A 23,478-nucleotide genomic window follows, 5' to 3' on the forward strand; every position below is an offset into this window, starting at 1 on the left:
CACACACACACACACACACAAAACCAATGATAATAAAATCTGCTAAAGAATTGTATGTTGGCAACTCCTAGAACCAGTACCCAAGGCAGGCGTTGTTGATGGTTAGAAGGTTGCTAATATCCATGCAAATGCATCTGATTGCTTAATGAATTCTCTATAACTGCTGCTGAACTCTAAATACCCATTTTCTCCCTATATTTCATCCATAGATGCCACCTACTTGAAGAGCTCCAAGAAGACATTCTAAGTGAAAGGTTGATAAGACATGACTTAGTGAAAATCAGTCATAGGCAAAACTTGGAAGGACCAAGATGAATTTCAGATTGAGTTAATTTTAACCTAACCTTCCAAAATTCTTCACCATCCCATGGTACCCACCCATTTTCTTTTCTGCATTTATATTTCATATGCTTTTTGTATTCACTTGCCATAATCCAATCAACACAGGTTCTTGGGGCTTCAAGCCTCCTCTTTCTTACTGGAACACTGAGGCATCTAAGATGACAAAGGGCAATGTAGGCAGAGGCTTGCCTTAGCTCCTCCGGAGCTGACGAAGCCTAGTGCCACTCTGAGCTTTGTGGCCACCATCCTAGATCATGTCGTTGGGTTTTCCCTTGAATCCAAACGTGATACAAACCTGTGGGCTCAAACTATAGTAGAATTTGGGCAGAAAGAGCCAATCTGGAATATCATCATTTAAGGGACATGAAAGGAGTTTAAGAAGGTTTAGAAGAGAAAGGGACCTAGAAGGAAAGAAAACCAACACAACCTCTGAGACAGAAGGGAGGTAAAGGAGCCCCTTTCCTGAAATTTCGGGCAACTTCTGGTTTAAGTTAACTTTGAAGAGTAAAATGACTTACCAGAAAAAGTAAATTAATTTTTCATAATTATCAGTTATTCAAACCCAGTAGTCTACCAAAGTATTTAATTTGGTTTCACACATTTTGTGAAGATCTTAAAATACCTCATGCCAATTACTTTAGAATCACATATAAAAATAGTGCAAATAGGAGTGCCTGGTTGGCTCAGTCAATATGACTCTTTAGTTGGCATGAAACTCCTGATCTTAGGATGATAAGTTTGAGCCCCACATTGGGCATAGAGTTTACTTTAAAAAAAAAATAGTGCAAATAAACTAGAAATGGTTGTGCTTAAACTGAAAAGGAAGAGAGTTCATGAGCCTCGGTAGCTGGTATGGAAAAGAGCACCTCAGACTGATAGGTACTTTGGGATTGTTCCTAACTCCCAGGATCCTCGACCTTTATCAGGGTCTATGGCTCTGCTTGGTGGTCTGTCCCATGCCCACACTGTTTGAACCTATCTAATTACCCCTAGCCTCTTGCCGAACAGTGTTCTGGATGTGTCACTATCTCTAAGATAATTTGTATGGGGAGAGGAATCCCACTTTTATTCCATGCTTGCTTCATGTGAGGCTTGATGTCAAATGGCACCATTCATTCTGACTACTTTGTATGGTTAAGATGGCACTCACTAGGGCTTGGTTGGAGGGGTGGTGTTGCTGAAAAGAGGGGAAAATTTAAAGTCTGTGTGGCTTTTATTGGTATTGGATCAAGTAGTCTATATCTAACTGGAAAGTGTTTTACTGTAGGATGTTTTTACAAAATTAAGAGCATTTAGCTTTAAAATAAATGGCATTGACTAATCCAACCATAAAAAAAAGTGCAAAGAAATATTAGTCTGATACCCTCTTCCCACCAGGAATGGCAGATTGCAAAATAGAGGGCAGTGATTTTTCATAGTTTTTTTTTTAAAGCAAACAAATAGATTCCCTCAGGTGTTCAGCTGCAAGATGCACTAACCCAAAGCAGCATAGTTTGAAGGAGTATTACTAGGAATATATCTACTTCCTTCTATAGCAGAAAAACTGAGTTTTTGAAATAAAGTCTTCCTTTAAATTGCTAATAAATGCCACCCCCAACCATCCAAGAATGAGTTGATGATCAGAGAATTAAAAATTACCGCTTGAATGGCTCTCTCCTGGTTGGATCTGTCTTTTCCAAAGGGATTGACCTTTCTAGGACTACTGCCTTCCTGAGAGGTCCCACCTACCCTGTTACTATTTTAAGGAGATCTGTGAAAGCCTCCTTCTTTTGCGTCCCTACCCCCACCCCCCATTATGCCACCACTGTGTGCTAGTGCTTGAAATTAATCAAGGGCCCCTTCTGGGAAAGAGATTCCTCTTTGAGAGAAACGGAACTGGACACTTCTCTGCCTTCCCGCATCCTCTCTCCTTGCCAGACCCTGCTCCCCAAAGCTCCCCAGACAAAGCCCCAGAATTCTGAAGGAAGCTGCTAGAAGCCACAGACCTGTCTTTGCCAGACAGCTGCTGTTTGAACCCAGCTCTGACCGTAAAATCAAAAGTGGGTCCGAGGGAAGCGGTAAACACTGTGCAATGAGCCTTTTGAAGGCAGCTGATGCCTCATTTGGGGTGACATGTTGTGGCTGATGAGTGTGGATGATGTGGGGTTTTCGATAAGTGCCTCATCAGTATCCTCATCATGCTCGTGTTGCTCCGCCGCGGCGTGTGCCCTGACTTGATTGTAATTGCCCGAATCTGCTCCCGCTGCTCAGGCGCGCACAGTAATATGCAATAAAACAGCAAGAAGTGAATGTTAACCATCTGAGTTCTGACACGGCAGCTCTGCAGTTCAAGATCTCCATTAAGGACACCCCCCCCCAAAAAAAAAAAGTCTGTAAGAAAAGAAGGAATCAAAGAATTCCCAGGGTCTGCTTCTGTGATCAAAGGGAAAGCCCAGAAATTAAAATGTTTAGTTTTCCTAGTCCTCACAGGTAAAGACTAACAGAGAGCTTGCTGGAATTTATAACAATTATTGTTACATCCCAGGTGCCCCTGCTTTGGCACATTAGCTCTAAGAGTGTGCTGTGCAGTTGCCTTTTCCAAGTGTCATCATGGTCTACTTTCTTCAGGGCCAGTGAGCCCTAATCTGTCAGTGCCTGGGTAATGCAGGGGGTCGTTTCAGATGCTGAATTCCTCAGATCCAATTTCCAGCAACTAGAAGAGGCAGACACCTGAAACAGTGCTTAATCAAATCACCCATGGCTGACTGGCTTGGTTGTGCAGAGTGACCTAAGTTGTCCCATCTTGCTACCATCTCCACACACCGATGGAGGCCTCATTCAGTACTTTGAAATGAAACTCTAACAGTGTCCCAGGCACCTGGGAAACCCAACTCTTAGAGGGTTAGATGATCCCCAGGACTGTGCATTTAGTCTTTAATTGTAAGAAAGCCTCTACCTGGGAAAGGAGACCTTGGTCAAGTGTTTGTAGTGTGAGCATCTCTGTTCTCTCAGGTGAAAGCAGGGGTGGTTGTATTTATTTTTAAAGAAATAATTTTCGTAGGTAAGTAAAGTTAGATCTCATTTTCAGTCTGAATTTTAGCATAGGTCTAATGATAAATATACACACTACAAAATGTAACTGTCATATTATAAACCTATTTTTCTTAGCTTTTTCTTCTACTCTGGAATGAACACAATCGCTTATCATTTGGAGGTAAAAACTACTGTCCAACCTCTTGTCTATGTAGAAGCATTTCTTTAAAGCATCTCAAAGAAGAAATCATATTCTTTGCAGTTCCCTGTTAATAGAGTCCTTTGGAAGCCAGTGGCAGTGGCAACTTCAGAATGAGATTTTAATTACATATGGAAACCTTTACCATTGTTTTTCATTTTGAACACAGTAGAGTTTTCTCAAAAGCATTTTTTTTGTCCCCATTTCCAGTAGCAGTGTCTTTTCAGAACTTTATAAATACTGTTTGTTCAAACTGCGGGTTTTCTCCTTGCTTAAAAAAAAGGGGGGGAAGCCTCCCATCTGAAATTAATGAATTCAGCCTGCACTCTCACTTGCAAGCTCCTATACAGATGGAGTTTCATTAACTGTTGGAATATCTGTATCAGTAACTGCTCAAGAGAAACAATTCCTGCCCACATGGATAATTAATAGAACACTTCACAGAAAAAGACCATCTCTTACTGAAACTACCTGGCTCTTGCTTAGCAAATCTGTCAGGTTTCACTTCTTCCTGCCCATGCCAGTCCTTCCTAGAAGCATCCAGAAAGCTCCTCTTCATTTGGAATGACTAACCGATTCCCTACAACTGCTGCAGCCCACCAGCTCTTGCCTATATGCCTGGTGTGTTCTGCTTGGGGCTGCACAGAGAGAATGTAATTACCTTGCAGCTGGTACCCTCAATAATGCTGTAGGAGGCAGCCTTTTCTCCACCCGAAGGACATGCTCTAGCCTGGTGCTTGGCAGACCCTCTGATAATGAATGGTCTTATCCATCTTTTATTATAAAGCAAGATTTAACCCTGAGTTTTTGGTCAAATTCCCATGTAGGGTCATTGCATTCCAGCTTTTAAACATCCCTTCCCCCATCCTGCCCTGCAAATTCAGGTAGAGAATTTCCATTTATTGCCTGCCTTACCCAGGTGTGCAAAGTCAGCAAGGCTGTGCTTTCTCACAGCTGCTGCTATTTATCCAAGGAGTGGCTAAATTTCAGAGGTGGGTGATTCCAGGATAGAGCTCTGGCTTTTCTAACTAACTTGGCATTCTATTGCAGTTTATAAAAGATACTCCCTTAACAGGTGACATACAAATAAAAGAGTTTAGGATTTTTAAACTCTTAAAGACAAGCACATTAAATTAATACAATTTTATTTTATTTTTTAAGATGTTATTTATTTATTCATGAGAGACACAGAGAGAGATAAGCAGAGACACAGGCAAGGGTTGTGGGACTCCATCCTGGGGTCCTGGGATCACGCCCTGAGCCAAAGGCAGCCACCCAACCAGGGGTCCCTAATGAATACAATTTTATTTTATTTTTAAGATTTTATTTATTTATTCATGACAGACAGAGGGAGAGGCGGAGAGAGAGAGAGAGAGAGGCAGAGACACAGGCAGAGGGAGAAGCAGGCTCCATGCAGGGAGCCTGACATGGGACTCTATCCTGGGTCTCCAGGATCACACCCCGGGGCCGACAGCGGCGCTAAACTGCTGAGCCACCGGGGCTGCCCCAAATATAATTTTAAAATAAGGTTCTTAAAAGCTAAAAGGAATAAAGGAGATGCCTGCCTTCGGCCCAATGCTTGCCTTCTGTGGTTGGGCGCCTGCCTTCGGCCCAGGGCGTGATCCTGGAGTCCCTGGATAGAGCGAGGAGCAGCACAGCCTTGCTGACTTTGCACACCTGCTTTTGTCTCTGTCTATGTCTCTGCCTCTCTCTGTCTCTCATAAATAAATAAATAAAATCTTAAAGGAAAAAAAAAAACTAAAACAATAGTAATTGTGTTAGAAAAGCAAGAACGGAAAAACAGAATAGATAATTCCAGTGAAAGTGAGAGTACCCTAAAGCAAGGTGCTACAGGAGGAAAGAAAAGCAGCAAATGTTATCAAGTATATCAAATGTTACTTGGGCACTAGCAAATTTCTTCGCAGAAACTGATGTGCCATTTTTTTTTCAGATACTAGTAATAAAGAATTTGCAAATAAGTGATGTATAAAATATTTGGCGCAGGGGGGGCGGTTTAAGGTTCTGTCTTTAACCAATATCAGTTGGTTAATATGATAGACCAAAGAAATGATAAATTGAAAAGAAACTCCATAGAACTTTCTAGACGTAGAATGTGTGAGCTTTAAAATGCATATATTCCTTCCAAGTATTGCATGTATGTGTGTGCTTACATTGTGTGTGTGTGTTCGCATAAATCTGAGGCAAGAGGTTGAAAGAGTTTGCTCCCAGAAGTAGTTTTCTACTATAGCAATTAAGAAAAAACAGTGAAAGGAGGAAAATGAATTTTGTAATACAAAAACGTTTTTGTTAAATGGCAGGTTTAATCAGTAAGAATGCATAAGTCAGCTTTTAGATGGTGTGTCTTAGAGAACTTGATTGGATTCAGGCTGGTAAGTTCCGGCTGTGAATTCTGCATAAGTTGAAGAATGTACAAAAACTGCAGCATCAACAGTTCATTTCAAAACTGTTCTAGAAAAAAAACAAAACAAAACAAAACAAAAAAAACCACCCTGTGGTAACATTTCAGCATTAATAGATGGGGTTGCCATGGGCACCAGGGAGAAGCTCAGGATCAGGACTGCTGCCTGAGGTTACTTGAGGGGGATGGGCATATGCAAGAGGCAGGATATATGGAGTCTGGCATCATCAGCTGAATGGTAGTTTGTTCATTCCATGGGGCCTCAACAAATGCTGTGTACTGTTAGTCAGTGGAAGGGAATGGACCCATATGCTTGTAATATGCTTGTCAAATGAGAAATAACTGATGCCCTTGAGAAAGAGAGAGACTGACCAGGTCTCTTGGTCAGGTAATACCAAAATTACTTGGTGATCCGATTCAGTTGCTCAGGTCTTAGTTCTGCTCCCAGGTGCTATAGTTTAGGGAAGTGACTGGCCAGATCTTCTTCCTGATTACAGATTAGCTCAGGTCAGAATTAACCCCATGCTGTAAATATGGACCGAATTTGATAAGCCTGGGGAAAACCAGTAGAAGATTCAGGGAAGGATTTAGATTCTTCCAGAGTCAAGATCTGGAATTTGAGTTTATATTCAAGAAGAGAAGAGGTTTAGGTAGCTCGAATAAATCACCCCTCCTGATGGTTGGGAACTTCCCACAGCAGACTTGATTGACCCCAAAGGGCCAGAAATATAATGTGTCCTCAGATTAGGACCACAACTCTAAATTGAAATGATTACATAAACATATAGAAGGAGCTTTCTTGATTAATGGTAAATTCATAAGAGAGTGTCTGTTAGTAGTAGCATCATAAGGAAAGTGTCTTAATGAAAATGGTGCAGCAGAGAAAATGAGCCAATACAGAAGTTGAGGACTAAGACATTCCCATCTTTCCAAAACTTGGGTCAAAAGAAACTAGGCAAGGATCTGATTTTTATTCCTTTTTTTTTTTTTTCAGCCAATAAAGTGAATTTTTTAAAGAAAAAGAAATCCATGGAATAAACTAGAAATGTGCCTCTAGACAGACAAAGGGAATGCAAAATTAATTTCTTGATGTGAAAGGGAAGGCACAAAGAAGCCTTCTAGATGAGATACCTTTGGAGAAAATTTCAATTTCACTTTCTTTTCTTGCTTGCTTGCTTTATTTTTTTCACAGATATACTCTGTGGAACACCTGAAAGCCTTTTTATTATTTCTTATTTTCTTTTTCTTTTACTATGTGGTATACATTCATTTTTTTTTTTATCTCCCTTCCAGTGTTGAAGCAGTTCTCATTTTTCTAGTTTTGTTTCTGACACCTGGCTGTGACCAATAATACCTTCCATTGAATCTTTTCTTTCACTGCTCAGTTTTTCTTATTTCCCTCATCTCTCCTTTCCCTTCACCTCCTCCTTACCTCTTATTAACTCTTGCAGTTCCAGCTATAGTGTGGCTCTAGTAAAGATACACTTCTCTCTTTTTCCCCCCCCAAGCTTAACCTGTTTTTCTACATATACTGAAGTTTCTATCCTTGATTCTAATTAACTAGATTCATGGACTCAGTCATTTTAGCAAACAAGGAATTCGTACATTAATTTAATATATATATTAATATGTATTTGTAAGATACTGTTTTCCTTAGGAGAATAGAGCATATTATAGTCTGGGCATAGAACAGCTCCACAAAATATTGTATAACCTTGCTAAGTCACTGACTTCCAATTATACTGACTTCTAATAATACTGGGTTATGGCATGATTTGAACATGACATGATGTCCTCTGTCATTTTTTCATATGGTTTTTCTTATGGGAAGGTAATGAGTATCCCATTGAGTGTCATTTATGTCAGGAAGACATCTTTAGGAAGTGAAACTTACGAGAGATGAACTAAAATTTTAAATTGCCAGATAATTTTAATATCTTAAGCTCTTCTTCCAGAAACATAGATGGCATGATATTTGGGTTCATTTATAGCTTCTCACCATTAAAATCCCGTATTTATGAAGGAGAGTTATTACAGTACCTTTCCTATTTGTGAATCTTTGCTTTATGTTGTATTCTTCCGCAAATTTATATTTTAGTGTTTCTCTACACAACACTCTGAAACATAAGAAAAAAAATAATGTTCTTTAAAACCAGGGATTATATTTGCTTGTAGATATGGAAGTTGTAAACTTTTAAAATAATATAAAGTCAGAAAAATATTAAAATATACAAGAGTAAAATAGAGAAGATGTAAAATCTCAATGTGATTATTTATGAGAAAAAAAGTTTTCCTTTAAACCTACCCAAAGAGGAGGTTTTTTTTTTTTAACTTACAATTTGACTTAATATTCACAGTTTATATAACACAAGAGTCTCTGTGAATTGAGGAGCTTATTGAAGCATTGATGTATGTGGTGATATATTCTGTATGGATCAACAATGAAATTTTTTACAAACAACTTAGAAATTTCCTTTTTGGTGGTCTTTTCCACTTGGAAGTAAGGCTTAAGGAAAGTACTTTTATTTTTTTCTCTTCCAAGGCAAGACTTGCTTTTAATACAACATAGAAGTGAATCTTTATTTTTTTTTAAATTTCAATTTTCCAGTGAATGGAAACTTTGAAAAACTTAGGGGAAAACTTTCTGGATGTATCTCAGTGGCAAAGGAATGTTATTATTGTGACAATACGGTCATTAATTCCACCCAACTTACTTTAGGTCATTAAGTAGAGCAAATTTAACATAAATGAAGTAATTCATCTTGAGGAAGACTATAGTCAAATTAAATTGAAATGTGAAATATTTAGGAAATCCTAGAAACTATTTAATGTAATATTTTAAAAAACATTTTGAAAGTTATGTTTTCCAAATTCAGAAAATGCATTAACTCTGCAGGCTTATGTAACCTTAGAAATCATGAAATTCAGAATTGATCTCCATCACACTGCTCTGAAGTACTCACAAAGCCAAATGGATCCAAAATATTTTTCATGCATCTCATATGACTTTTTGATTGAACTGTCATATTTAACATCAAAATATGTATTTTTAAAAACTTATTAGAAAGTTATGGCAAATTATCTTTTTGTCTTAGGAACAGTTTCCTTTTTTCATTTTAGTACTGTCTTCCTGTATTTTCTTAGATGTCACTTAAAGCATCATCAGTTGGACTTAAACAATAATATTTTTATTTCCACCACGTTCTGGGAAAGATTTTTGTATTAATGAATTGCAAAGCCTGTGAGTTTGGGACATGGCTTTTCTTTTATTCATGAATTCGGAGGTATTGTTCCAGTAAAATATGCTTTCAGGATTGCTGAGGATATCATATTCTCTTAATAGGCAACAGTAATTTTCTCCATCTACATTATGTCTCTCTGTGTCAGTCTAATAATTATATGCTATCAGTTTTGTGTCATTTCCTCCGGGATTCCCTGTCTACTGTGCACCACTTTTGACTGTTTCACTTCATTCAGCATACTCTCTAATTGCCATATCAAAGGTTTACTTGAACTCATTTTTAAGTATAATGCATTTGACCATAAAATCATGCATTTGCAGTTGAGTATGCATTTATATCAAACTTACAGCTTAAATTTCACTTAGGAGGAAAGCCTCATATTTTAATGCAGGTTTTGAATGCAGATTTACTATAAAATAAGTGAATAATAATGCCAGGTTATTTTGGAAAGTGTTCTTTTATGCAATCGCTGCATTTAATACAATCACAAAATGGCTGCCCAACAGGTGGTCTTTTCAGAATGTTAAGCCACAACAATCAGAACAAAAAGGACACCAGAATCTAATGTTCTTCAGAATTTAAAAAGCTGCTCACTTTCTTTTGTTAATTTTCAGATTTAGCCATGTTCATTATTGTTGAGCCCCAAATGCAGGACATTCTTTTTTGACATTTTGCCCTAAATAGACACTGACCAAGGCTGACTCTCCAACTAGCTGTTTTGTCACAAGCAAGCGGAAACTAGTCATGAACAATGAGTGTGCATTCTTGGTACTTAAATGGCTAAGGAAAGGACCAGTTTTGACATGCTGCAAATCTGGCAAAGTCTGGGTTAACAAAAGTGTGTTTGACAAAAGATAAAGTTTCTTTTCCTATATTTTCCCCAGAAGTAAGTATTTAATTATGTCCTAACACATTTTCCTCTTCTTTGCCTAGAGGATTATATGCCTTAGTGACAAGCTCATTCACTCTCTGAGGTTATCGTGTGGCATTATGGACCATACCATTCAAAACTCTCCTTAGGAAGAAGCTATTCTTTAACCAATAATTATTCATGTAAGGGAAAACAATTACAAAAATACATAATTTCATTGTAGAGTTAGCATTATGCTATGGTTTTAGCATTTTATAAGGTAGGTATTGGGACTTCACATCAACTGCAATTGAGTATTGCAATTTAATTTTCTAAGCAAAAGATGAAGCTATATTAAATAACAAGAAGAAAAACATTTCAGAGGATTTGCATTTATAAATACTCAAGTGAATAAAATAAAAAAGTTTTTATATTTAAATGCGAGACTTAAAGTACACCTTAGAGGAAGTTGTTGAACATCTTATCTTTCCTTGTAAAACTTGTAGCCTTTCAAATTGAGGTTTTAAATATTAATATATACAGAACATGGCATTGTTTATATTGCCATAAAGCTAAATAATCCTTCAGTTAGAGAAAGAGGCTTGTTACAGGTGTTCACAAGAAAGGCATAAATATAGATTTTATGAATAAATTGAATTAATATATATCTAATAAATTCCATTCATCTGCAATCAATATATAAGAAAGTTAAAATAACTGAAGTGTTTTTGTCTGGGTAGTGTAGCAGAAAGAAAGAAGCCAAAAAAAAAAAAAAAAAAAAAGAATCTTGCATTTCAGGGTTTTGTTTAAAAATACAGCCTAGAAAATGTCATGGGATGCTCCAAGTCACCCTTACCTTTTGCATCAGTTGTACTATTTAAAGAATGCTAATGTTCAGAATGGTGAACAGCATTTAGAATTCTGACTTGTCTGTGCAATCATCAAAAAAAAAGATCCCATTACATCTGGTAGAATTTTTAAAAACCTCTTTACATTATTGTATCTGAATCCTTGACATTCAGTAATGCATTATAAGTAGAACTTTCAATTTTCAAGATACATAATCTTTTAAAAAAACAGAGTTTATTGTGACACTCATTGTTTTTATGACTGACCTAAACAACTTTAATTCTTTAAGATTCCAAGGCTTTCTGGTTTCTTAAATTTATTTAGATTTGTCCAAATGACAAGTCTAAACACAGAAGAAAATATCTATATATGTTTGTATAGCCCATTCCTAGAAAAAAACAGTGAAACGTTCTAAATAGACATTGATATTTCAGTGGTACTAATTGTAATTCAAAGCAAGACTATAAAGGTGTGAGGTTCAACATTACTAAGGTAGGTAAAAATCTATTCATTGAAAAAAATTAGAATCACTATCTGTGAACTATTCGAGTAGACTGTGGCTCTCTGGATTATCAAGTGTATATTTCTTTATTTATTTTTAACAGATGATTATAATTTTTTATCCCCTAGTTCAAAAGTGTGAGGAGAAGTATAAATCGTCAGTGTAAAATATAATATCACGTAGCATTGGAGATGACCTTTTATTATGCTCTTGGAAACTTTGCTGTATATTGTAGAACTAGAAAACTATGCCATAATTAATTTGGGTAGCTAGTCCAGGCACACAGACAGAAGTAATTCACTTGCACTTAGGAAACTGATTGGTAGAGAGAATCTATTTTACTGCTGAGACCAAATAGATTTTTCATGATATTGTTATGCTAAGTTGAACATCACACCTTTTATGTTCTCTCCATTTGGCCTTGAATAAACATCAGTACAAAATTAATCTAAATGGTTTGCAAGTGGTCATGAGCAGTTGCCCATCTGCTTTGGACCGAATTATACAAATCAATTACATGGACATAAAAGCCAAACAACTGTAGGTAAATCAACACAAAAATAAAATGGATGAACTCTTAAGTTTTGTTCATCATATATAACCCCTTTAGTAACTAAAGATGGGTAAATTACACTCATTAACCTTGAAAAATTAGGTGATTTGTACATAATAGGTTTGAAACAATACCCTTCTATTTCCAGTTATGATGAGTATTTTGTCTATGACACAGCATAGTTTAATAGAAGGTCTACAAAGGGGATTGTTCTAATATGGTTTGTTCCTTCCTAGAGAGATTGTTCCATAAAATTAGCTTGTATTTGTTTTTCACTTTAGAACTCAAGCTAAAAATCCAATTACTTAGATAAAGGAGAACATTGGCTATCTAAGGAGTAAAGTATGAAGAAATCAGCACTGGGGCACCTGGGTGGCTCAGTTGGTTAAGCATCCAACTCTTGATTTCGGCTCAGGTCACGATCTCGGGGTCATGAGATTGAGCCCCATGTCCGGCTCCATACTAAAGTGTGGAACCTGCTTAAGATTCTTTCTCTGGGGCAGCTTTGGTGGCGCAGCGGTTTAGTGCCACCTTCAGCCTGGGGCTTGATCCTGGAGACACGGGATCAAGTCCCATGTCAGGCTCCCTGCATGGAGCCTGCTTCTCCCTCTGCCTGTGTCTCTGCCTCTCTGTGTGTGTGTGTCTGCCATGAATAAATAAATAAACTCTTAAAAAAAAAAAAAAGATTCTTTCTCCCTCTCCCACTGTACCTCCACCTTTCTTTCTCTGTAAAAAAAAAAAAAAAGAAAGAAAGAAAGAAAGAAAGAAAGAAAGAAAGAAAGAAAGATTGATTTAAAAAGCAACACTGAACCTGTGGGCAGGGGCTTACCTTGAAAGAGGCCAAAGGAAACACTGTTTAAGCTTTCTATTGAATATTGGTCAAAAAAGTCTTAAAGGATTTATCACTGTTATTTTTTTTAATAATAAATTTATTTTTTATTGGTGTTCAATTTGCCAATATACAGAATAACACCCAGTGCTCATCCCGTCAAGTGCCCCCCTCAGTGCCCGTCACCCACTCACCCCCACCCCCCGCCCTCCTCCCCTTCTACCACCCCTAGTTCGTTTCCCAGAGTTAGGAGTCTCTCGTGTTCTGTCTCCCTTTCTGATATTTCCTATGCATTTCTTCTCCCTTCCCTTCTATTCCCTTTCACTATTATTTATATTCCCCAAATGAATGAGAACATATAATGTTTGTCCTTCTCCGACTGACTCATTTCACTCGGCATAATACCCTCCAGTTCCATCCACGTTGACGCAAATGGTGGGTATTTGTCGTTTCTAATGGCTGAGGAATATTCCATTGTATACATAAACCACATCTTCTTTATCCATTCATCTTTTGATGGACACCGAGGCTCCTTCCACAGTTTGGCTATCGTGGCCATTGCTGCTAGAAACATCGGGGTGCAGGTGTCCCGGCGTTTCATTGCATCTGTATCTTTGGGGTAAATCCCCAAGAGTGCAATTGCTGGGTCGTAGGGCAGGTCTATTTTTAACTCTTTGAGGAACCTCCACACAGTTTCCCAGAGTGGCTGCACCATTTCACATTCCCACCAACAGTGTAAGAGGGTTCCCTTTTCTCCGCATCCTCTCCAACAAACCTGTCAGTGAAGAAAACTTGCATATTGGTATAAAGTTAGGCAAAATCTGAAAAATTTTAGCGTTTCTGAGGCTGTTCTTCCATACAAGTAAAATTTACTGAGCTTACTTTTCTAGCCTTAAGACTGATGAGGAGATCATTACCAGGGAGCCCTGAGGGACAGATTTTGGATCGTGGTTTTCTCTTTCTGGTAATGAGACATTTCAGTATCACTTACTACATGTTGGCTGCCCCTTCCTCTGCCAGGGAAGCCTCCAATTTACAGGATCTGGACTGAAAATTCCAGTGGCCAGAATGCCTTTGGAAGAAGCCATTGGCTCTAAGTTCTCCCAACTGAGAAAAGCCTATGCATAAAAAAAAATAGGATTGTTTTAGAGAAAGAGAGTATTATGTTGGCACAGGAAGAATGATTTGACTACTTGACTGATTAAACTGAAATAGGCTATGTAAGTTGATAGTAATACTGTTATGGTTAGTTCTGTGTGTCAACTCTACTGGGCTAAGGCATACCCAGATAGCCAGGAAAACATTCCTAGGGGTATCTGTGAGGGTGTTTCTGAAAGAGATTAGCATTTAAATCAGTAGACGGTAAAGATCATCTTCACCATTGCTTGGTGATATCATCCATTCTATTGATGATACAACATCAATACATGATGATAAAGACAACAAAAAGATAGAGGAAAGACAAATCTCTGTTCTGTTGAGCTGGGAAATCCATCTTCTGCCCTTGGACATCAGTGCTCCTGGTTCTGTCTTTCAGGTTTGGAGAGGAACTACACCACTGACTTTACTAAAGCCTCTAGCTTGCAGATGTCAGATCATTGGACTTCAATCTCCATAATCATGTGAGCCAGTCCCTCCTAATACGTCCCTACCTGTCTATCTATTTCTCCTATTGGCTCTGTTTCTCTGGAGAACGCTAATACACATGCCTACGATACCGCATCAGATGCTACTGATGTGGACAAAAGATGCCTTTCTGTGCTGCACATGTACTTAAAATGACCACAGAAAACTGTTCTCTTTTCATCCCTGTCTTTTGTCACCATTTTTCATTTGTTTCATACTAACTTGTTTTGAGTATTTACTCTGTCCTAAGAGCTTTATATCTTTCATATGCTTCATACCCTTCTCCTTCCTGCACTTTCTTCTAAAGTGACACGTGCTATAAATCTAGCATATCCAGAGCCCTAAATCTTTAGTGTATTCTGACAATTTGTCTTGGCAATCTTTCTTATTTCCATTTGCCATCTTTCTGCATTTTTTTTTTTTACTAGCATCAGCACACATCTTGATGTCTTAATCACCCTGGGTTATTGCTTACCATTGTTATGTTTTCAGAGCTCTTCATGCATCAGGAAAAATCCAGAGGATTTAAACTCGGCACTGGGGGAGTTAAAACACTTGAGGAGTAGTGTACGTTCTTAATTAATACAGAAAGAAGAATCACTTATAATTTATTAAAAAATATCCAATGCTGATCCAAATAATATTTTGGAGTAAATGGGTATGTAGTGAACAGTCTTCCATGGTTCCTCATTCACTGATTTTTCCTGCTGGTGTGAGGGCTGTTCAAAATAGCACTTCACTTTTTGGTTTATTTATTAAGATCCTGCACTCAACTCTAAGAAATTAGCCTCCTAGAGGTGAATCACTTCCTACACAGCAAAGGAGAAATCTGTTCCTATAGCAAAGAAGAAAATCCTGCATCCATCCCTGAGACAGACAATAAAGAAAAGATCATATAGATTTATTGCGTAGCCTATTCCAAGTGTGAGATAGGGCAGCCTGGTGTTTAAGTAATATGAACTATAGTGTCTGAAAGGGTGATCTTGTTACTACCCATTAGACAAGGGGTATGTCCAAAATGGGAACATGATTTTTTTTTTTTAAGATTTATTTATTTATTCATGAGATACACACAGAGAGGGAGAGAGAGGCAGAGACACAGGCAGAGGGAGAAGCAGGCTCCATGCAGGGAGCCTGGTGTGGGACTCGATCCCGGGACTCCAGGACCACGCCCTGGGCCGAAGGAAGGTGCTAAACCCCTGAGCCACCCAGGGATTCCCCACATGGTGGGTTTTTTGGTGAACTTTTAAACTCAAAGCTCTTTAGTAATTGAAAAACGGAATAGTTCAGGAAAAGTGTTTTCCCCACATAGGATATTCTGAAAGCTAATAGCATAACTGCACTGGAAGAGACATGGAAGAGCTCTAGTCAAGCCCTGTTTTTGGTATGTTAAAATCATCCTGTTGTGAGTCAGTCTTTGCTTTAATTATCTGTAAAATGCTCTGGCAGTGGGAATGTTTCTCTTCCCTTCTGTTCTCATCCAGGGTACTGGCTGTTGGTTTATTGAATCAGAATTTTCAGACTTTCCACTTCCATTTCTAGGTAGCTAATCCCAGTTAGACTTTAAGTTTCTCAGAGAAAAACATATTCCTCAATAAAGCCCACCTTGGAGACAAAGGTATATGGATTTGCCCTTGATCTGCCTGGCTAAGTGGTTCTATCCACAAGCCCAAAGAAGAGGCCAGACAGGGGCTAAGAGAATTGCTAAATTTGGTCTAGCCTCTCTCCCCTTCCTCCTCTTCCATCTTTTTTCTTTGCTTCTTTGCTAATAATAATAGAAAGATACGAAAACATCTACCCATATTTAGAAGAGTATTAAAAAATGCAAATGAATAAATTAAAAAATCTAATAGGCTTTATTCAGTGATTCATGAATTGGGCAGCATCTCATCTGGCAAAGAGAAAGGAGCTCTGAGGAGCTGTACAAAATGGAAGGCTTTTATAGGCAGAAGGGGGGGAAAGAGTGGATTGTCTCAGGCAAGGTCATTTTTTTTCTTTTTTTTTTTTTTTAAGATTTTATTTATTTATTGAGACACAGAGAGAGAGAGAGAGGCAGAGACGCAGGCAGAGGGAGAAGCAGGCTCCATGCAGGGAGCCCGACGCAGGACTCGATCCCGGGTCCCCAGGATCACACCTGGGCTGCAGGTGGCACTAAACCGCTGTGCCACCGGTGCTGCCCAAGGTCATTTTCTTTTAGGAGATGAAAGGGGTCTTTCAGGCAGATTACCTCACTAGGGCTGACCAGGAAATTCCAGATGGACCAGTTAAGATTACATTCCTGGGAAGGACTGATACTGCAATTAGGTTAGGTATTAAGTCTTGGTTTGCTGATGTGGAGCTCAGCACAAGTGACTCCATTTCATTTTGGACCTGTTGTTTCTTTTTAAGAAGGAAAAAAGCTCACACATAGCTCACACCATGCCCCATGGAGAGGGCATATATATATAAAACTTTCACTGCATTTGTTCAACTAAACAGTTTTCTCCTTGTTCAGATATAGCAAGTCGAAAACTTATTAAATATGTATTAGTGTGAGGGCTGTCCCCTAATCCCTTACTTCTCATAACACTTCAACAATTATTCAAGAAACACTGAGTAGTGACTGTGGACGGAACACTCCATGGTATGTTGAATATACAGATCCTATCCTCTTTACCTCAACAGATTCACTTGCCTCCTGGCTAGCCAGCCTTCTCTTTGAGATTTATTACCCTGGGCTAGCATTCTCCCCTTGCACCTTCCCTGTCAAAGTGTACCAAATTTGTGTTCTATTACCTGTAGTTTTGGTAGGTGATTGGGCAGTTAATGAGGTAAGTGGGTAATGACACAACCATGCATATTAATCCAGGATCTCTACTCAGTATATGGTTGCCTGACTGGCCCTGGATTACCCTGTGACTTTGAGAGGGCATGAAGTAATGCCTCAGAATGACTGGATCTCTCTTCAAAAAAACAATTTCTATTCTAGAATTTTTGGTGTAAACCTGGATAAAAGTTTCTTTGGGGGACAGGAGAACCCCGTTCCCTGTAGCAAGGAGTGTTACTTTGCCAGGCATCCATATTCTACTAAAAGTAGCTGGCTTTCAGGGATCTGCATGCTGATCAAGCTTTCTTGGCCAAAAGCAAATACCAGGCTAAATGAGAGGGATTGTATTAAGTAAGTTAATAAGTGGATTTCTTTTCTGTAGCATTTCATCTTTAATATTAGCACCTCAGCAAGAAGGCCATCTCTTGGATTCTGTAGTTCAGTAAGAAGTATATTTGTGGTTACACTTGTGGTATTCCAAAAAAAATGCAAAGTTGATAATCTTCATAGCTTTATCTCTATTTGGGAAGCAAATTGCCCTTTTTTGCTCTTATCAAAAGGTTAATTCCTCAGTTTTATTTTTCCAGTTAATTTTTTGCCTTTGCTCTAGCTGACCATTTTCTCTCTTTATTCTGTCTTTGTTCAAGGTTACCTCAACCTTTCCCCTCCCCATCTACTGCCTAACTATATATATATATTTTTTTTTAATATTTATTTATTTATTTATTCATAGAGATGCAGAGAGAGAGAAAGGCAGAGACACAGGCAGAGGGAGAAGCAGGCTCCATGCAGAGAGCCCGACGTGGGACTCGATCTAGGGTCTCCAGGATCATGCCCTGGGCTGCAGGCAGTGCTAAACCGCTGCGCCACCGGGGCTGCCCTGTAAATATATTTGTACAACTTTTTGTACAGGCAAGAACATAGGCTTGAGAGAGCATGAGGCAGGTTAATCAAAACTGCCTTTTACAGAGGGCAGGACTGACCTGAGTCTCAAATCCCTTATCTGCAAATAGGGATAATAATACAATAACCTCTCAACTTATTGTAAAGGTTAAATGAAATAATGCATAAGAATGCCTTCATCCTTGTGTGGTTTGAGGAAGTAATCACCATACTCACTCACTCATGCGAGCTCTTCCTTTTTCTCCATTCATTAGGAGAAATTCACAGAGTTGAATGAAATTGCCAATGTTTGCTATACATATAGTAACTTTAAAAACTACATTTAAACAGACCATAATAAGATATTTAAAACAGATCTACTGTGGTTTCTTTAGTGGGCCCCTTTTCTGAAATTTGTACTTTGAGGCCCAGGGGTTAAGGTTAAGACTCTGTGTTTGTTTGTTTGTTTGTTTGTTTTAAAATATCTTATTTATTTATTCATTAGAGACAGAGAGGCAGAGATACAGGCAGAGGGAGAAGCAGGCCCCATGCAGGGAGCCCGATGTGGGACTTGATCCCAAGTCTCCAGGATCACGCCCTGGGCTGAAGGCGGCGCTAAAACACTGAGCCACCCAGGGATCCCCCAAGACCCTGTTTATAATAAAAGCTTTTTAATCAAGTGTAACGTACCTGAGCATAGTAATCTCTTCTCCACACTGTAGCCAGAAGCTAGAGTAATTTTCAAATGTGCAGGTCTGATGGGGCCATCCCCCTGCTCCTCCTACTGGCTCTTTAAACTTATTTCCAAGGCCCTTTGGACTTGGGCTCTTCTTCCCTCTCCAGGATATCTCTCCCACCCTCCCCTCCCCATGCCTGTCATAGTGCTCTTCGAAAAAGTGACTGAACAAGGACAGTGCGTTGAATGAATAAGTAAACGAATGAATCAACGAAGAACAAGGCAGTTACAGATTCTAGAGCTTTTAGTGAAGTAGAGATTTCAACAGATGGCCTTCTGGCTGTTGCAGAAAAAAGTTGACTTTGTTTTCAAAGAAAGGGTCTAACTGGGAAACACCAAAGTGTTTGATTTTTTTTTTTAAGGTAATTTTCCCTCATGGTAATTTTCTATCTTGTCAGTTATGTGTCTGGTGTATTTTCTGCAGGACAGACTTCTATAGTTTATAGCAAATGGTTAGCTTTAAATGGAAATCAATTATATTAACAAATGTGTATATGCATTAGATGTATAAGAATAATTAAGAGTGGAGAGATAGAAGTGCCTAACTTTCCCCAAGTGTTTGCATGAAAAACTTTCAATTCTTCAACACAGTGGAAAAGAAATGCGCTGAAAATAAAAATTAGAGCCTGGGTGGCTCAGTTGGTTGAGCATCTGCTTTCAGCACAGGTCATGATTGCAGGGTCCTGGGATCCAACCACCACCACCACATTAAGAGTGAGATTTGAGCAAAGATAGAAGGAGATATGGGACAGCAGTGTAGGGAAAGAATGCTCCATGTTGATAGATGGGACTATGGTGGGTACATGTACAGCAGCAAGGGACTGAGGAATAATGAGGAAATGAGAAAGAAGGGAGTGGGAAGATAATGGGACCTTGCAGGCCTTTGGAAATATTTTGCTGTCTTTCTTGAATGAACTAAGTAAAAATCCACTGTAGAGTTTTCTGCAAAGACATGTTGTGAACTGATGTCTTATTTTTAAAAAAATCACTCTGGCTGCTGTGTTGAAAATATAGAACAGAGGGGCAAGGACAGAAGGAGGGGGTTTTGGTGTAATCTAGAATAGTGTGATGGTGGCTCAAACTGAGGTGATGGTGTTGTTGAAATGTTGAGTTTGGGAGCAACTGGTCAAGAAAGAATTCTTGAAACATCTTTTGTGCAAAAGATAAGTCCTTTAATAAGGACTGGGACAGGATTCATGGGCACAAAGAACTGCACCAGGGGTTGTGACGGGTGACTCATTGGTTTGGGATAGCATAAGTCTCCAAGGAATTTTGGAAGCAAGGTTTCCAGGACCTCAAGGGGGCTAGCTGTTGTTGGGAAAAGGTCATTTATTACTGTGTAGTAAAACCTTAGTCATGAGACTCTTCAGTTGTATATCAGTGGGTCATACGGTTGGAGGATGATTGCTAAGAGACATCTTGGGAAGTAGGGATAAAGGAAGTTTCCAAAGGAATTTTTATATGTTAAAGAAGACTTACAGGATCTTGAGGGGGTCTGGCTAATGTTAAGCTAAGATTGCCTTTTGCCTTTAGCAAAGTATCAACATTAAGGCAGCTAAGTTCCCAGAGGAAGGTCACTTTGCTTGTTTCAAGGACTTGTCAATGGGCGGTAAGTAGTAAGGAAATTTAGTTTTTTCTTTTGCCTTTGTTTCTCTCTTTTTTTTTTTTTTAAATTTATTTATTTATTTATGATAGTAACAGAGGGAGAGAGAGAGAGGCAGAGACACAGGCAGAGAGAGAAGCAGGCTCCATGCACCGAGAGCCCGACGTGGGATTCGATCCTGGGTCTCCAGGATCGCGCCCTGGGCCAAAGGCAGGCGCCAAACCGCTGCGCCACCCAGGGATCCCTGCCTTTGTTTCTCATATCAATAGTAGTGAAGCAAAGAGAAATAGTTGGATTTTGAATATATTTTTAAGAGACCACATAATTTTCTAACAAACTGTTTGAAAAATAGGAATTAAAGAATGAAAGGCAGTTTTTAAATCTCAGAGCCTGAAAAGAAGGGAGCTGCTATCCACTGGGATAGGAAAGATGTGAGTGGAGCAGGTCAGAGGAAAATATCAGGAATCTACTTTTGGAAGTGCTAGATTTGATAAAAATCAAGATATCTGTGCAGTGCCTTTGAGTAGAGCACTAGATATAGAAGTGTGATCTGGGAAGGAGATGTAAATTTTGTGCTCTCCATAAACTCCATTTAGATCAGCATTCACAATAGAAATGGCTTGTCACAATCCTCCTCAGGAAGTATTTGATCCTTCTAGTTTTAATGAGAAAATATCTTTGTTTGAACCTGTTGCTTTGTTTAGTTTTTTTATCACCTATCTATCACTTTTCAAAGATTGAGGCAAGAGTGATAGATTTAAAACATTTCTTCATTTTTTTAATCCTCCTGAAATCCAGGAAAGTAGGAAGAGTTGTTTTTCTTATACAAGGTCCCTTTTAGTGAGATTTTTCTCAAATTTGTCATTGAGGGTCTCATTCTAGATAATCCTGTTCTTTTTTTTTTTTTCTTTTTTCTTTACTTTTTCTCTCTCTGTTTAAAAAATCTTGTTCTTGGGATCCCTGGGTGGCACAGTGGTTTAGCGCCTGCCTTTGGCCCAGGGCGCGATCCTGGAGACCCGGGATCGAATCCCACATCGGGCTCTCGGTGCATGGAGCCTGCTTCTCCCTCTGCCTATGTCTCTGCCTCTCTCTCTCTCTCTCTCTCTCTGTGACTATCATAAATAAATAAAAAAATTAAAAAAAAATCTTGTTCTTTTCAATTTGATTTCAGCTCTTTCAGAATCAGGATATAAATAGAATTTAAAGTCACACAAGTGTCTAGGGCCAAGGGTTGCTGGATTCTGAGTTTATATGAAATATGTAGCAATTTCTAATAGAGGTGATAGGACCATTTGAAAAAAGGAACATTTTGAACCTATCTAAGGTGCTGAGACTTCAGGGACCTAACAACTGGGTCTAGGTTGAAGAATAAGACCTAAAAGAAGATGTTATATTTTAATTTTTTCACAAGATAGATTCCAACTTTTTTTTACAGTATTTAAAATAGGTTTTTACAATATCAAACAATTTTAAGTTACATGAAAATTTGTTAAATTGCTCCAAAAGCATTGGATTAGGACTGAAGTAATTTGGTTTTAATCCTGATTATTATTTAACTACTTAGCTCTGAAGTCTTTGGGCAAATCTTTAACTTTTGGCATAATAAAAAATGTCATATTTAAAAAATGAGGAACTAATTTTGCAGCTGTTTACCCCTTCCTAGAGTAAGAATGAGATATAATTCAGATTAACATATGAGAAAGCACTTTAAAAGCATAAAGTACTCTACAAATTCAAGGGATTATTTCCCTATTGTCAGCAGTATTATTTAATCCAAGAAGAATTCCATCTAATCATTGACATAAAACATAAAATTTGGCTATTGGCAAAATATAAAGCAGGGATGTACTTGTATTTCTTGAAAGAGAATAGTATTCTTTCAGTAATGGTGTTTCATTGATGAAATGAGTAAGAGTTTAAATATTGAATGATGGCTAATTTCTGTTATATTTCCCATTTGAAATTTTAGATATATAGTTATTTTGCTGAGAGCAAGAAATTATCTGGAAAACTTTACTGAGGGAATAGGCATCTCCCAATGTTGGTCTTGTCTCCCAGTAGCAGATAGCTAGTATAGGTAAAGGGAAATACTAAAAAAAAAATTATTGATCAATTTATTAACACAGATTTAAATTTCACATCTATATCACCGTCCGCATATTCTTGAGCCTTACATGATACTTGTCCTTTGGTTTGTATTTGTTTCTTCAGTTAAAAGTAGGGGACAGGGATGCCTGGGTGGCTCAGCAGTTTAGCGCCTGCCTTTGGCCCAGGGCATGATCCTGGAGTCCGAGGATCGAGTCCCAGTCAGGATCCCTGCATGGAGCCTGCTTCTCTCTCTGCCCCTGTCTCTGCCTCTCTCTGTGTGTCTCTCATGAATAAATAAGATCTTTTTAAAAAGATAAAAAATAAAATAAAATAAAAGTAGAGGACATTTGGCATGTGGATGCTCAATATTTTTAATTGAGCTAAAGTAGTCTAAGCCAGGTCTGGAAATGTAATTCCCTTTGCCAGTGATCGGTTTAGGAAGGCACGTGATACAGTTCTGGCCAATGAGATGTAAGAGGTTGTCTCATAAGAAAAGAGACACCTGAGAAGAAATGGTGACATTGTCCCACAATGCTTCTTCTCTGTCCTGCCGCAGAAGATGTGACATCTGGAATTGTGACAGTCATCTTGACACCATGAAAGCTTTGAAGTAACAGCAGAAAGATGGGAAGAATCTAGGTCTTCAGTGACAGTTACCGACCTAGTGAATTAACCAACCTTGATTTTTTTCTTTGTGTGTAATAATAAACTCTCTCATTGGTAAAGCCAGTTGAGTAGAAGTTTTCTGTTATTTGTATATGTTGTGCCCAAGATTGCGAATCCGAGAAACCACCAAGGAGCCGACACCGATGCAAACACACGAGGGTTTATTTACAAGCTCGAGCCTGGGTCCAAGTGTACCCGACACAGCGGAGCAGGGACTTGGACCCCGAGACTAAGTAAGAGGTAAGAGGCTTAGCAACTTTATAATTTTTTTTTT

The 23,478-nt window shown here is 38.6% G+C and overlaps 1 long non-coding RNA gene across 2 annotated transcripts in view; it reads left to right on the forward strand.

Annotated features, from left to right (window-relative positions):
- LOC112656957 (uncharacterized) overlaps nt 1–23,267 on the forward strand; it is a 113,385-nt gene extending 90,118 nt beyond the window's left edge. For both annotated transcript variants that reach the window (XR_003134755.3, XR_004817983.2), the window contains exons 4-5: nt 14,335–14,419; nt 23,095–23,267. This is a non-coding gene — a long non-coding RNA (uncharacterized LOC112656957). The remainder of the gene's footprint in view (nt 1–14,334; nt 14,420–23,094) is intronic.
- The last annotated feature ends 211 nt before the right edge of the window (nt 23,268–23,478 follow it).

This window comes from Canis lupus, chromosome 8 (genome assembly GCF_003254725.2).
Source record: "Canis lupus dingo isolate Sandy chromosome 8, ASM325472v2, whole genome shotgun sequence".
Classification (NCBI taxonomy): Eukaryota; Metazoa; Chordata; class Mammalia; order Carnivora; family Canidae; genus Canis; species Canis lupus.